This window comes from Dasypus novemcinctus, chromosome 1, assembly GCF_030445035.2.
Source record: "Dasypus novemcinctus isolate mDasNov1 chromosome 1, mDasNov1.1.hap2, whole genome shotgun sequence".
Lineage (NCBI taxonomy): Eukaryota > Metazoa > Chordata > Mammalia > Cingulata > Dasypodidae > Dasypus > Dasypus novemcinctus.
In genome coordinates this window covers 62,526,294-62,541,816 of record NC_080673.1, presented here as the reverse complement: position 1 = coordinate 62,541,816, position 15,523 = coordinate 62,526,294, and the positions used below count along the sequence as shown (strand labels likewise).

The 15,523-nt window shown below is 35.6% G+C and overlaps 1 pseudogene; it reads left to right on the top strand.

The window, feature by feature from the left end:
* The first annotated feature begins 659 nt into the window (after window positions 1-659).
* LOC101444295 (mitochondrial ornithine transporter 1 pseudogene) lies at window positions 660-13,229 on the top strand (annotated as a pseudogene).
* The last annotated feature ends 2,294 nt before the right edge of the window (window positions 13,230-15,523 follow it).

Sequence of the window (15,523 nt, the reverse complement as noted above, 5' to 3'; positions counted from 1 at the left end):
AGAAATAAAATAAGAACAAAGTAACAAAGAGAAGACTTAAGCATGCAAAAACAACTAATTAAACCCCAAACTAGGCAAAGAAGCTCAGCAACTGATTAAACCCATCAAGATAAAATCATAACCAAACAGCAACAAAAAACTACAAACCAAACCAATAATTAGGAAAACATGCCCCAATCCAATGAACAAACTAAAACCCAGGAAGAGGAGCAGAACATTAAACAAGTAATTAAACCTCTCAAAACATATATTAGGGACCAATTTGTTGAAGTGAAGGAAGAGATTAAGAATATGAAGAAAACACTTAGAGAGAATACAGAAGAAATTGCAAGCATATGCAAAAAGATAATGGATATGATGGTGATGAAAAGCAGAATTCAATAACTCAAAACTACACTTTCAGCAAATAGCATCAGATTCGAAGAGGCAGAGGAAAGAATTAGTGATGTGGACACAGTACATCTGAAATCAAACAAGTAGTAGAACTGATCGATAAAAAGACAGAAAAAATCCAGCAGGGACTTAGGGACCTGAATGACAATGTAAAATGAACAAACATATGCATTATAGGCATCCCAGAAGGAGAAGAGAAGGGAAAGGGGACACATGGGGTGTTGGAGGAAATAATGGTTGAAAACTTCCCAAACCTATTGAGGGAGATGGATGTACATGTCAAGGAAGCAAAACGCACACCAAACAGTGTAAATGCCAACAGGCTTACCCCAAAACATATACTTGTCAAATTATTCAATGCTCAAGACAAAGAGAAAATGCTACAAGCAGCAAGAGAAAAGAGAACCATCACCTACAAAGGAGGCTCCGTAAGATTAAGTGCTGATTTCTCATCTGAAACCATGGAGCAAGAAGACAGTGGTATGCATAGTCAAGGTACTAACAGAAAAAAATTTCCAACCAAGAATACTCTATCCAGAAAAGTAGCATTCAAAAATGATGAAGAGTTCAAAAATATTCACAGATAAACAGAAATTAAGAGAGTATGCCAACAAGAATCCTGCCCTTTGAGAAATACTAAAGGGAGTTCTGCAGGAAGAAAGAAAAAAACAGGAGAGGCAGAGTTGGAGGACAGTGTAAGTGCAATTAAAAAGACAAAAACAGAAAAAAAAATCAAACAAAATATGACAAACACAAATCCAAAGAAAATATGGCTAATATAAGTAATTTCTTGAAAGTAATAACACTGAATGTCAACAGATTACACTCACCTGTCAAGAGACTCAGACTGTATGATTAATTGCATAAGAAAATAGGACCCATCTATATGCTGTCTACAAGAAACACATCTTAGACCCAGGGATATAAGGAGGTTGAAAGTGAGTGGTTGGAAAACAATCTTACATTCAAACAATAACTAAAAAAGGGCGGGAGTAGCTATATTAATATCAGACAAAACAGACTTTAAATGCAAAGCAATTGTGAGAGACAAAGATGGACACTACTCATTAGCGAAATGAATAATCTTTCAAGAAGGAAGAACAATAATAAACATTTATGCTCCTAACAAGGATGCCTCCAAATATGTGAGGCAAACACTGGAAAAACTAAGTGAAGGAATAGATGCCTCTAAATTATAGTGGGGGACTTTAATACACCACTATCAACTTTGATACATCTCAACTTTGATACAGTACATCTCAAAAGAAAATGAAAAGTAAAGAATGAAAGTCTTTGAACAATATATTAGAGGAGCTGGACCTAATAGACATATACAGATTATTACACCCAAATACAGCAGGATATACATTCTTCTCAAGTGAACATGCATCATTCTCCAAGATAAACCACATGCTAGTCCACAGAAAAAGTCTCAATGAATTCAGAAAGATTGAAATCCTACTAAATAATTTATCTCACCACATTGGAATGACGCTGGAAATCTGCAAGGGCCAGAGACCCAGAATTGGCACACAGATTTGGAAGTTAAACAACACACTCTTAAAAAACAGTGGGTCAGGGAAGAATCTCAAAAGAAATTAATAGCTACCTTGAAACTAGTGAAAATGATAAGACAACATATCCAAACTTATGGGATTCAGCAAAAGCAGTACAGAGGGGGAAATTTTTAGCCATAAATTTATACATCCAGAAAGGAGAAAGAGCTAAAATTAAAGAACTAACTGCATAGTTGGGGGAATTAGTGAAAACAAAAACAAAAACAAAAAACTGAACCCAAAGGAAGAAGAAGGAAAGAAATTACAAAGATCAGAGCAGAACTAAATGAAATAGAAAATAAGAAAACAGTTGAAAAAAATAAACAAAACCAAAAGCTGGTTTGTTGAGAAGATCAATAAAATTGACAAATAGTTAGCTAGACTAACAAAGAAAAAAAGAGAGAAGATGCAAATTCATAAAATAAGAAATGAGAAAGCAGATATCACCACTGATCCCACAGAAACAAAGACTATCATAAGAGGATACTTTGAAAAACTATATTCCAAAAAGAAGGACAATTTAGAGGAAATGCACAAATTCCTAGAAACACATAAACAGCCTACATTGACAAAAGAAGAGATTGACAATCTCAACAAACCAATCATTAGTAAAGAGATAGAATCAATTATTAAAAACCTCCCAAATAAGAAGAGCCCTGGGCCAGATGGCTTCACAAGTGAATTCTACCAAACATTCCAGAAAGAACTAACACCAATCTTGCTTAAACTCTTTCAAAAAATTGAAACCAAAGGAACATTGCCTAATTCATTCCGTGATACCAACATTACTCTAGTGCCAAAGCCAAATAAAGACACTACAAGAAAGAAAAGTTATAGATCAATCCCTCTAATGAACCTAGACATGAAAATCCTCACCAAAATATTATTAATCATTTTCAACAACACATTAAATGATTTATACACCATGACCAAGTGGGATTCATTCCTGGCAGGCAAGAATGTTTCAACATAAGAAAATCAATCAATGTAATATACCACATAAATCTTGAGAACATTATGTTGAGTGAAGCAACCCCTGTATTGAAGGACAAATATTACATGACCTCTCTGATATGAAATAAGTAAACCAAGCTGCCTCAGAGGGCTAGAGACTGGATGATAGGCTTAAAGGAAGTTGGGAGGTAGATGAAGGTTGCAAGCTGACATCTATGTGTGAAATCTATGATAAGCTGAGGTAAGTATTTGTACAGGGAAGGGATAAAATGGGGGCATAGGGATAACTTTGGTGGGGTTTTGAGGGCTTGAGGGGGGCTAGAGATGGGAGGAAGGGTCAGATGGCTCAAGAAATTGGTGTGAGGTTGGGGGGAACATTTGAACATAGGAGATTGTCAGGTATGTGGTTGAAATTATAATGTAGAAAAAACTTTTTAGAAAATATTATATGAAATATTACCTATTTAAGATGTTTAAGGGAGGGGCATCTGACACAGGGCAAGCTTCTAGGGAGGGTGTGAGTGCTCGTTTTGTCATAGTGGGTTATATCATTGGATAGAGAGCCATACAATGAGATTGAAGGTAGACCCACATCCTGGGGAGGACCGATGTTCTCAAATAGAGGGAATTGTATCTCTCGAGAGAATTGGTGGCTCCCAATGGGTTAAGGCAGTCAAGTATGTCAAGCCGTCAGCCTTGTTGCAAGTATCTCTGAATATGGCCCTTCAAGTAATGAAGAGATATTTAATAGATGAAATCAGTGTAACTGTGGGGCAATGGAAGTGTTCCACAAGATCATGCAATGATGGATATAGGACATGTTAAATTTCACCAAAAATGTGTAAAAGTCTATAAGCTAATATGTAAACCACAATGTAAAACATATGTTAACTAAAATTTTATAAAAAATGTATAGTCTAAAATATAAACCATAATGTAAACCCAAATGGACCCATGTTTGAAAACTATTGTTTCAATATCTGTAAATCAGCTGCAGCAAATATAATATGAACATGTAAAAAGATCATTGTTTGGATAGGGACAAAGGGTTTGATGTTGGATATGTGGGAGTACCGTATATTGTATATGTGAATTACTGGGATGTAAAACTTATGTGAATAATAATTAGGGAGAAAAAAGGATGTAGACATTGAGGAAGAAATGAAAAAATTACCTTGCCCCTGTATATACAGGGCAACACCTATAGCAGTGATGAAAGGCAAAAGCATCAAAAACAAAGCTTTTCCAGTTTTTCATCTTTGATATCCCAATTTATATTTACTTTATTTAATTTTTCTAAATTAGTATGTATTATATAGCTAACCTTTAAACCCATCACTATATTCCATTTTACTATTAATGGAACCTGGCAATGTATTAGGCTTTATTTTTAAAGTTTCAGATTACAGAGAGTTTCAACTATGGAAGGGGGGGAACACTGGTGTGGGGTGTTTTTGATTGGGTTCACATGGTTGGGAGGGAGTACTCCAGGGCATGTATACAGGGTACATAAAAATGTTTGGATATTTTTTCATAGTGGTTTCAGTTAAAAATAGCATCTGAGGAACTGCTGAGTTCCTAGAAAGGGGAGTTCTATCACATTCCCCAATGGAACAGCAACAATCCTCAAAATGCAATGGCAAAGACCAATAAAGATGGATGGTTCAACAATGAGCCCTTGATTCTGATGGCTACGATTATGATCCTGTGTGTCTGAAATATAAACTATGCATAGAGCTGCAGGGTGCCTAAGAATTACCTCCTGAGAGCCTCCAAGTTGCTCAAATGTGGCCACTCTCTAAGCCAAACTCAGCATGTAAATGCATTACCTCCCCCCCCAACATGGGACATGACACACAGGGATGAACCTCCCTGGTGCTGAGGGATTACTACCAAGCACAAGCTGATGATGTAACTAGAAAAAGACCTTGAATAAAAAGGTCAACTCAGACCAGCAGAATATCTCAGCCTATATGTAATATCAGGTGTTAAAAAACTGCTTTTTGACTTTGGATAATAAGGGGAAATGGAAAGGACAAATGAGTTTATATGTCTATGAGTCTCCAAAAAAGATTTGGGAGGTTATCAGAGGGGTAATGCTTACACACATCTCAGCAGGGTATCAGAGGCAGCCAAAGTAGATAGAAACCCAGGTACTGGTTGTCCTGAGGGCTACAGAGTTCTATGGTCATGGCAGATGGCTCTGGAGTTCACATGTCAGTTGGCCCTACTTTGGAGTTTGTGTTCCTGAGTGTGATGGAGTTGGACTCAGATATGACCTTTCTCCACATGCCTCTTCTGTTACTTTTACCAGACCTGTGGTTGGTGTTGGGGTTGGTGTACATTCAGAGACCTGAATCTCTGGACTGTCCATGTAACAGCCAGGCCCTGAACCTCAGCAGTCTTGCAACTCCTACCCTCTGTTTATTGGACTTACCCTGGCCAGCTAACAGGGAAGTGAAGGAGGTAAACCACCACACCAGGGAGCCAAGAGTGCCTACAACTGCAAGCTGGAGAATTGCATCCATCATCTATGTGGAAGCTAAGCCCCCTCTTGATGTAAAGGGGGACTGGACATAGCCATCCCAGGGTCCACAGAATGGAGGAGTGGAGTATGGATTGGAGTGGACTTGCTGATGCTCTATTCTGGAATTGTTGTGATTAGTGCTGGAAGTCAATGTGTTTTTGAGGTGGAGAAAGTGTCCATGATGGCTGCTGGTGGTGGGGAGTGGGAAGAAGAGATTTGATATGAGGGCATTTTCAGGACTTGGAGTTGTCCTGGGTGGTACTGCGGGGACAGTTACTAGACATTGTATGTCCTACCATGGCCCACTGGGTGGACTGGGGGAGAGTGCAGACTACAATGTAGACTGCTGTCAACATGGAGCAGCAGTGCTACAAAATGTATTCACCAGGTGCAGTGTATGTGCCACAATGATGGAAGAGGTTGTTGATGTAAGAGGAGTAGGATGAGGGGGTTGGGAGTAATATGGGGATCTCATGGTGTTTTTTTTTTTTAATGTAACATTTAAAAGAAGTTAAAGTAGAAGAAAAAGAATAAAAATTAAATAAAAACCATAAGGAAAATTTGACTTAAAATATAACATAAGAGGAGAATACCAACTAGCAAATTGGTACTGAATTAAGTATATAAACTTAAAAATTTCTCTTTCTAAAGCAAAATAATAGCAGCTAATATTTTATTATTGTCCCTAATATAAGTATAATAATGGATGAACAAAATTAATTCTGTTCAAATTGTAGCACATTAAATGCTAGCAATCATATTGATATTTACCTCATGTAGTTCTCTTCATATGAAATTCCTTTCACTTTAAAAATAATTTATTGAAGTTTATCATTCTACATGAACATGCATAAACAGTAAGTGAATGGTAAAAGTTGTGAACTTATGAAACAAACATGCTTAACATCATACAAGGCTCTCATACATCAACTCACCACCAACACTTTGCTTTGTTGTGAAACATTTTTAACAAATTACAGAGTATTGCCAAAGTATTGCTACCAACTATAGTCTGATTCTTACATTTAATGTATTTTCCCCCAAAACATCCTATTATTTTTATGTTCATAAACCATACAATTCATCTAAAATGCACAGTCAATGGCATTTTGTATGATCAAGTTATGCATTCATCAATTCAATCAATATTAGAGTATTTTAATTACTCCATAAAACCCACTATCATAAACATACATTAGTGCTACTAATTACAGGTCTTATGATGTGCTTTCACCATTTCTATTCATTTCCAAACATTTGCAAACAATTTTTTACCTATTCTGCACATATTAAACCTCAGCTTTCCATTTTTTAATCACATTCTTTTCTCTGTTAACTTATATTCTAGCTCTTAATTCCTTTAGTTTGATCATTAGATTCAGTTAATAATAGCAAAGTAATACAATTTTTTTCCTTTTGTGCCTGGCTTACTTCACTCAATATAATGACCTCCAGGTTCATCCACATTGTCATATGCTTCTTGACTTCATTTCTTCTCACAGCTGAATAATATTCCATCTTGTGTACATACCCTAGTTTGCTTATCCATTCTTCAGTTGATAGACACCTGGGTTGTGTTCGTCTTTTTGCAATTGTGAATAATATTGCCATGAACATCAGTTTGCATATGTCTATTCATATCACCCTCTCATTTCTTCTGGGTATATACCTAAAAGTGGTATTGTCAGTACAAGTGGAATAATAGATCTATATCCTATTTCCTTAGCAACCAACGAACAGACTTCAACAGTGGCTGAACCATTCTACACTCCCACCAGCAGTGAATAAACATTCCTCTTTCCACATCCTCTCCAACATTTGTAGTTTTCTTTGTTAATAGTTGCCATTCTAGTAGTTATGAAATGATATCTCATAGTAGCTTTGATTTGCATTTCCCTAATAGACAGTGATGCTGAACATATTTTCATGGGTTGTTTTTTTTTTTTTTTCCATTTGTAGTTTTTCTTTAGAAAAATATCTGTTAAGCACTTTTGCCCATTTTTAAATCTGGTCATTTGTCTTTTTATTGTTGAGTTGTAGGATCTCATTATAGATCGTGGATATTAGACTATTGTCCGTTGTGATTTCAAATATTTATGGTCTTGGTTTTTATGTTCGGTCTTTGATTCATTTTGAGTTGGTTCTTGTAAAGGGAGTGAAATAGGGGTCCTCTTTGATTCTTTTGGTTATGGATACCCAGCTCTTCTAGCACCATTTGTTGAAGAGATTTTTCTCTCCCTGAAATTTGACCTTGGTAGGCTTATCAAAAATCAGTTGACCATAAAGGTGAGAGTCTATTTATAGACTCTCAATTTGATTATATTGATTAATGTAAGTATCTTTATACAAATACCATGCTGATATTACCACTGTAGCTTTATAAACCATTCCAAGTTCAGGGAGTATGAATCATTTTGCTCTTCATTATTAGGGTTATTTTTGGCTTTTTGGGACCCCTTTCCCTTCCAAATACTTTTGGTAATTGACTTTTATATTTCTTTAATGTAGGGTCTTGGTATATTGATTGGGATTGTGTTGAATCTATAAATAATTTAGGTAGTCTCAACATCTTCAGAATGTTTAGTCTTCCAATCCATGAATTCTGACTGTCCTTCCATTTATTCAGGTTTTCTTTGATTTCTTTTAGCAGTGTGTTGTAATTTTCTGAATACAGTCCTGGCTAAACTAATTCCTAGATATTTGTGTCTTTCTGTTGTTATTGTAAATGGAATTTTAAATTGACATCCTCCTCATTTTGTATATTAGTAGTGCATAGAAACACTATTGATTTTTGCATGTTGATCTTGTATTCTGCCATTGCTAAACACATTTATTAGCTCAACTAGTTTTTTGGTAGATATTTTGGGATTTTATAAATATAGGATCATGTCATCTGTGAATAGTGAGAGTTTCAACTCCTCTTTTCTGATTTGGATGCCTTTTATTTCTTTTTCTTGCCTAATTGCTCTAGCTTGAACTTCTAGTACAATGTTGAATAACAGTGGTTACAGTGGGCATCTTAGCCTTGTTCCTGATCTTAGAGGGAAAGCTGTCAACCTCTCCCCACTGAGTATGCTATTTGCTCTGGGATCATCATGCATTCCCTTTATTATGTTGAGGAACTTTCCTTCTATACCTATCTCTTGAAGCATTTTTATCAAGAAAGAATGCTGGATTTTGTCAAATGCATTTTCTGCATTGACCTAGATGGTCATGTGTTGTTTTTTTCCCCTCTACATGTTAATGTGGTATACTAAGTTAACTGATTTCTTTTATGTTGAACCATCCTTGCATAGCAGGAATAAACCCCCTTGAATATGACGTATAATTGTTTCTCTTTTTTTGTCTTTATTTTTTAACGTTACATTAAAAATATATGAGGTCCCCATATACACCCCTCCCACTCCTCCCCTCATAACAACAACCTCCTCCATCATCATGAGACACATAATTGCTTCTATATACTGTTGGACTTGATTTGCAAGTATTTTCTTGAGAATTTTTGCATCTATGTTCATTAGAGGGATTAGTTTATAATTTTCTTTTCTTGTAGTCTCTTTATGTGGCTTTGGTATTAGGCGGATGTTGGCATCATAAAATGTGTTGGATAATTTTCCTTTCTTTTCCCTTTTTTAGATAAGTTTAAACAAGATTGCTATTAATTCTTGAAATATTTAGTAGACTGCACCTGTAAAGCCATCTGGCCCTGGACTTTTCTTTATTGGAAGATTTTTGATAACTGATTCAATCTCTTTTTTTTGTGATTGGTTTGTTAAATTCCTGTATTTCTGGGAGAGTCAATGTAGGTTGTTTGTGCATTTCTAGGAATTTGTCCATTTCATCTAGGTTGTCTAATATATTGGTATAGAGGTTCTCATGATATTCTCTTATGATCCTTTTTATTTCTATGCAGTTATAATGTCCCCCTTCCAAATTTATTTTCACCTTCTCTCTATTTTTGTGAGTTTTACTAAGTGTTTGTCAATTTCATTGATTTTCTCAAAGAACCAGCTTTTGGTTTTATTGATTTTCTCTATTTTTTTTTCTGAACTTCATGTATTTCTGCTCTTATCTTTGTTATTTCTGTCTTTCTGCTTGCTTTTGAATTGGTTTGCTGTTCTTTTTCTAGCTCCTCTAGTGGTTCAGTAAGTTCTTTGATTTTAGCTCTTTCTTCTTTTTTGATATTGCCTTTTAAATTTAAATTTGCCTCTCAGTACTCCCTTCATTATATTGCATAAGTTTAATATGTTGTGTTCTCATTTTCATTCATATTAAGGTATCTACTAATTTCTCTTGCAATTTCTTCTTTGACCACTGATTAGGAGTATGTTGTTTAGGCCATATGTATTTGCAAAATTTCCCCTCTCCCATCTATTACTGATTTTCAGCTTCATTCCATTACAGTCAGACAAGGTGCATTGTATAATTTCTATCTTCTTGAATTTATTGAGAACTGTTTTGTTGCTCAACATGTGGTCTATTCTGGAGAAAAATCCATGAGCACTTGAGAAGAACATGTGTCCTTCTTGTGTCCTTCCTTCCCATAAACCCTGTTATTTTGTATCCACGATTTCAAATTTTCCTTTCTTTATACTGTGTCTCTTAACATATTTTATTTCTTTATCCATGTTGTCCTTCTGCTCCATGATTTGATTTAGAATTGTATGAACTTCACTAATTAGTTGTTTCAAGTCCTGTGTCTCATCTGGATCTTATATTGTTTCCTTTGCCTGAGTCATATCTTTCTTTATGTTTGTATAGCTTTTAATTTTTTGTGGATGTCTAGACATCTGATTCTGGTATTGTGTTTACTCTGATGTTCAGTTTCTTTCTTGCATAGGAATTTACTGTTAATTATCTGTGTGTTCTATCACTGTTCTTTGACTCTTAGTTCAATTTGTTCTAGATATTTAGAGATGCCCTTGTATAACTGCTCAAACCAGGGCTGAGGACCCGCTAATGGGGTGCAGGCATTGAAAAGGGTGGCAATAATAGCACCTGCCTGGCTATTTATTTTTTTATTCATTTTTTTTTCAAGCTCTTTTCTGGTATGCCCAGTAGATAACATGTTTTAACAGACCTCTCAGCTCAGAATCCAGGTGCTAGGGGTGAATGCATTCAGAGTAACTCTACAAATGGGTAGGCAGTGCAAAAGCATGTCCTCAGGGCTGTTCAAGTCTCACAAATGAAATTTGGCTTAAAAAATAACTTAAGAGGAGAGTACTAATTTCCAAATTTAGTACTGAATTAAAGTACATGTACTTTAATATTTTTCTTTCTAAAGAAAAATATTAGCAACAACTAATATTTTATGTTTCCTAATATAAACATAATAATAAATAATCCTTTGATATAGTTCTGTTCAAATTATAGCACATTAAATGCAAGAAATCAGGTTGATATTAACCACATGTACTTATCTTTGTGTGTGTTTTTAGCCATATATCCCTGTATTTAAATCAGATAAAACTTAGCAGCATAAAAAATATGGCAAACGGAATGTTTGTAAACTGTTACTTGTGATAATTCCAATTTAAAAAATATTCTGTAGAGAAAAATAGCAACTGCATAAATAACTGATGCAAAATACAGCAACAGTCTTCTGATTTTATATTGTTAGCTATGGTTTTCAACTAAAACCTAGTCAATTTCTAGTTTTCATTAAGGTCAGTGTAGCACACAAGGTTAAAAGAAGTTAATTTAACTCCTGTATGTGGCTAAACACTTTATATAGAAAAGTGCTTGTCATATCTTAAATCAGATTCAATGTGTATGAAATTGTTTTCAGTGTATCACAAGACTTTATTACCAAAATTGTGAAACTATTAAATACTTTTAACACAGTCTTTCTTGCTCTCCAATTCACTTTGAATAAAGTTGTTTCTGAATATCTGATAATGATTAAAGACCAAAATGTAAGGTTATCTCTATTTTGTAATAATCATTTGGCATCAGGCAATAGCATGTTGAAGTAAAATAACATTAGAAATTAATTACCAAAGTAATGAGTTAGAAAAGATATAACATTACCGAATTTTCCCAGATCCTATTTTTCAGATCTTATTTCTACCCCAAGCTATTTATGTGGAAACTTTCATTGAAATTAGTGAGATTACAGATGAGTGTCTAATGGGATAATTTAGCTTCTGGTCTCTTCAAATTGTGTACTTACAAATAGAGGACCTAACAATCTAAATGAGGCTTATTAACTAGAGTACAGAAATTGAACAGATCAGCTCAAACCCCTTGCTTGGACTTATAACTCATTTTTCTCCTTAAGACTGCTTCAAATTGAGTTGTAACCTCAAAGAATATCAATAAAATCTTCACAGTAGACAAAAATATGAGAGTTGAAAGAATTCTGTTAAATGTTGCAACAAAGAGGGTTTTATTAAGCCTTATTTTTACAATCATAAGTTTTATTAATATACTAATTCTAGGCAAAACATTTGCTTTACTACATGTAAAAACAATACGGCAATTTCCAGTTCAGAATATGTTGTTGACTTTACAAAAATCATGAATCAGATGCATTGCCAGAGGGGACACAAGTTATATGAACACTTCTATGTCATTATCTTTATGTTCATAACTTGACTCATTTGAGCAGAATATTCTGTTTTACTAGGTGGCCTGAAGAGTGAGATTCACTTTAGGCCATGTGGCAAACTGAACATAATGTTCTCAATCCCTACCTTCCTCACCTTTTAGGGAGGGACTTAAATTCTCATCTCTACTTAGAGCCTGTATTATGAATTATATTTTGGATTAATTAGACTAGCTGTTAGTATATATTTTTTTAAAAACATAGGTAATGATGGAGGGCAGCCTGCAGCAATCATGTGGGCTAAGCAGCCCCATGGCCAGGAAGTAAGAGATGAGAGGAGATGGCAGATCTCTGCAGGATGCAGACACCCATGTGGCAGATATGAGGTGCCCATCAAAAACTCCAGAGTGTTCTTTTCCATGGAAATCAATACATGAGTGGGCAAACATGAAGTTCCATTCTGCTTTCTAAGCTGCCATTGACCTCACAACAGGACCACAGGGGGCATGACATGCATGCTGACCAGACAGCCAGTCAACCTGATGAAAGGGAAGATGCTGACATCCCCTGTCCTGTACAGGGGATTCTGTGATTGCTAGTTAAAGACATACTAACAGGTAAGTTTCTGATGCTTCTATAAGGGGACCAAACTGGCACTGATAGCCACCATTGCCAAAAACTCTGTCCACTTCGTGTGCAACAGCTTCTGCAAACAGATTGAGTAAGGTGGTTGGATTGGACAAGCAAGCAAAGCTGAATGACCTACAAAATGCCACCATGAGCTCCTTCACTTCTGCCTTTGCTGCACTAGTGCTCTGTTCCATTGACCTCATGAACTGCCACCTGCAGACCACATAGGAAATGCAGACATCAGGAAACATTGCCCAAAGCCATAATACAATTCAGTTTGTCATGAAGAGCATCTATAGAAAGTTTGGGCTTCTATCAGGGTCTCTCCAGCACTTTACTTTGAGAAATACCAGTTTATTTATTCTTCAGGGACTGTGAATTAAGCTGATCACTTTTGCATTGCGGAGATCAAAAGATGGGATAGGCCCTGTCCCTTTGATGTTAAGTGGTGGAATTGGTGGAATTTGCCTGTGGGTGGCTGTATACCCTGTGGAATGTATCAAATCCAGAATTCAGGTCAGTCTTATATTCTGAACTGAGGTTTACTGTGATTCATGCAGTCCCTACCAATAAGGCACGGTTTTTGTACTCTGAATACAGCAGAAATTTTATGATGAACTAGTTCAAAGCATGCAGACATGTCCTGGTGAACCAGGATCTAAGTAGAAATGTTTAGGTACTACAGTTCATCTCAGGGTTTCACAGAATTCAAGAAAAATGTGGAATTATTTGGGCTTCATAGGAATTTTATGTTTTTCTCTTCCTTCTTCTAAATTTTAAACTTTATGGAAAGACACTGTGGCAGTTTAATATTATTGATGAATTCCAAAAAAAAAATACTGATTACACCTGTAAACTGGCATGTTCCTCTGGGCATGATAACTTTTGATTATATTAAACTCAGAGGTTTCACTTTTAAGATTAGGGCTTTGATTCAATCACACCAGTAGGACATTTAGTCCCTACTCCCTTGGTGGGCAGACACTCACAAAGAAAACAAGACTTATGTGAGCCTACAGCTAAGATTGGAGGAAGCTGGAACCATGGACCCTTAAGAGGAAGAGGAAGGCTGATGCCTCACAGAGACCAGCAGCTATCTTTTTCCAACATGTGGTAACAGATATTGGTGAGAGAACCAACTTACTCTATGGACTTGTGACCTTAAACTTTTACTCCAAATAAATGCCCTTTATAAAAGCCAACAGGTTTTTGGTAGTTTGCATCTGTACCTCTTTGACTGATGAATATAGACCTCCTCTTACATAATATAAATTCTGTACATAATTTTACTGAAATAGAAAAGTTGTTGATTTCATCCTTGGTGCAATATACAGGATGATCCAGTGAACCAAAGTACCTTCTCTGAAAGTTGAAAAGGTCTTTCAGGGCATAAACCTGTAGATTTATATGCTATTTGAATGCTTATTTGTTGAGTGAAACACACAGTTTGTTTCCATGTTAAACCTCAAATTACACAGAAATAAACAATACAGATCATATTCTGTGAAGATGGTTACAAATGATTGTTTAATCCATTTAAGATGCAGAGTCATCACCATCCCAGGGTCCACAGAATGGAGGAATACATTATGGATTAGAGTGGACTTACTGATATTCCACTATAGAACTATTGTGACAAGTAATGGAAGATACTGTAGCATTGATGTGGAGAAAGTGGACACAGTAGTTGCTGAGGGCAGGGAGAGGGAAGAAGAGAGGTGATGTGGGGCATTTTTGGAACTTGGAATTGTCCTAAATGATATTTCAGGGACAGATGCTTTTCATTATATACCCTGCCATAAACCACTGAATGTACTAGGGCAGAGTGTGAACTACAATGTAAACTGTTATCCATGTGGTGCAGCAGTGCTCCAAAATGTATTCACCAAATGCAATGAATGTGCCATAATGATGAAAGAGGTTGTCATTGTGTGATGATTGGGGTGCGGGGTGGGGATATATGGGAACCTCTTATATTTCTTAATGTAACTTTTTTGTGATCTATGTATCTTCAAAAAATACAATTAAAAATGATGAGGATGAGGGGTGAGGAGTAGGGTATGTGGGAACTCTTATGTTTTTTAATGTAATCTTTTGGATGATCTATTAACTTTCAAAAAAGATAATTAAAAAATAAAATAAAATAAAAAGATGTAGAATGTCTTAAAAGTCTGCTTAATATATATACTATGCTAAGCAGGTAAAGTTTTCAAAATGTTTTTATGTGGAGTTTGAGAAAGAAAATATGTAATTTTTTTTTTACATTTCTCAGTTAAATATATTGGATACATATAAATTTTTTTAATCATACCATATGTTACACAACATATTTGGATCATAGTAACACTATCATACAGTATTTATCCTTTTGTGTTTGGTTTGCTTTGTGCAACATAATGTCCTCCAGATGCACCCATGTTGTCATATACTTTACGACTTCATTTCTTCTTACAGCTACATAATATCCCATCATGTGAATACACCACAGTTTGTTTATCCATTCATCAGTTGATGGACAGTGGGTTGTTTGCAAGTTTTGGTAATCATGAATAATGTCGCTATGAAAACTTATGTACAGATGTCTGTTCATGTCACTGCTCTCAGTTCTTCAGGTTACATACCTAGTAGTGGTATTGCTGGGTCCCATGTCAAGTCTATATTCAACTTCCTTAGGAACAGCCAAACAGATGTCCATAGTAACTGTACCATTCTGCATTCCCACCAACAGTGAATAATTGTTCCTATCTCTTCACATCCTCCCTAATGCTTTCTATGTCTTTTTCTAGTTATATATTTTTGTCATTATTTATTTATTTTTTAATGTTACATTTAAAAAATATGAGGTCCCCATATACCCTCCAACCCCTCACTCCACTCCTCCCACAACAACTTCCTCCAACATCATGGGACACTCAC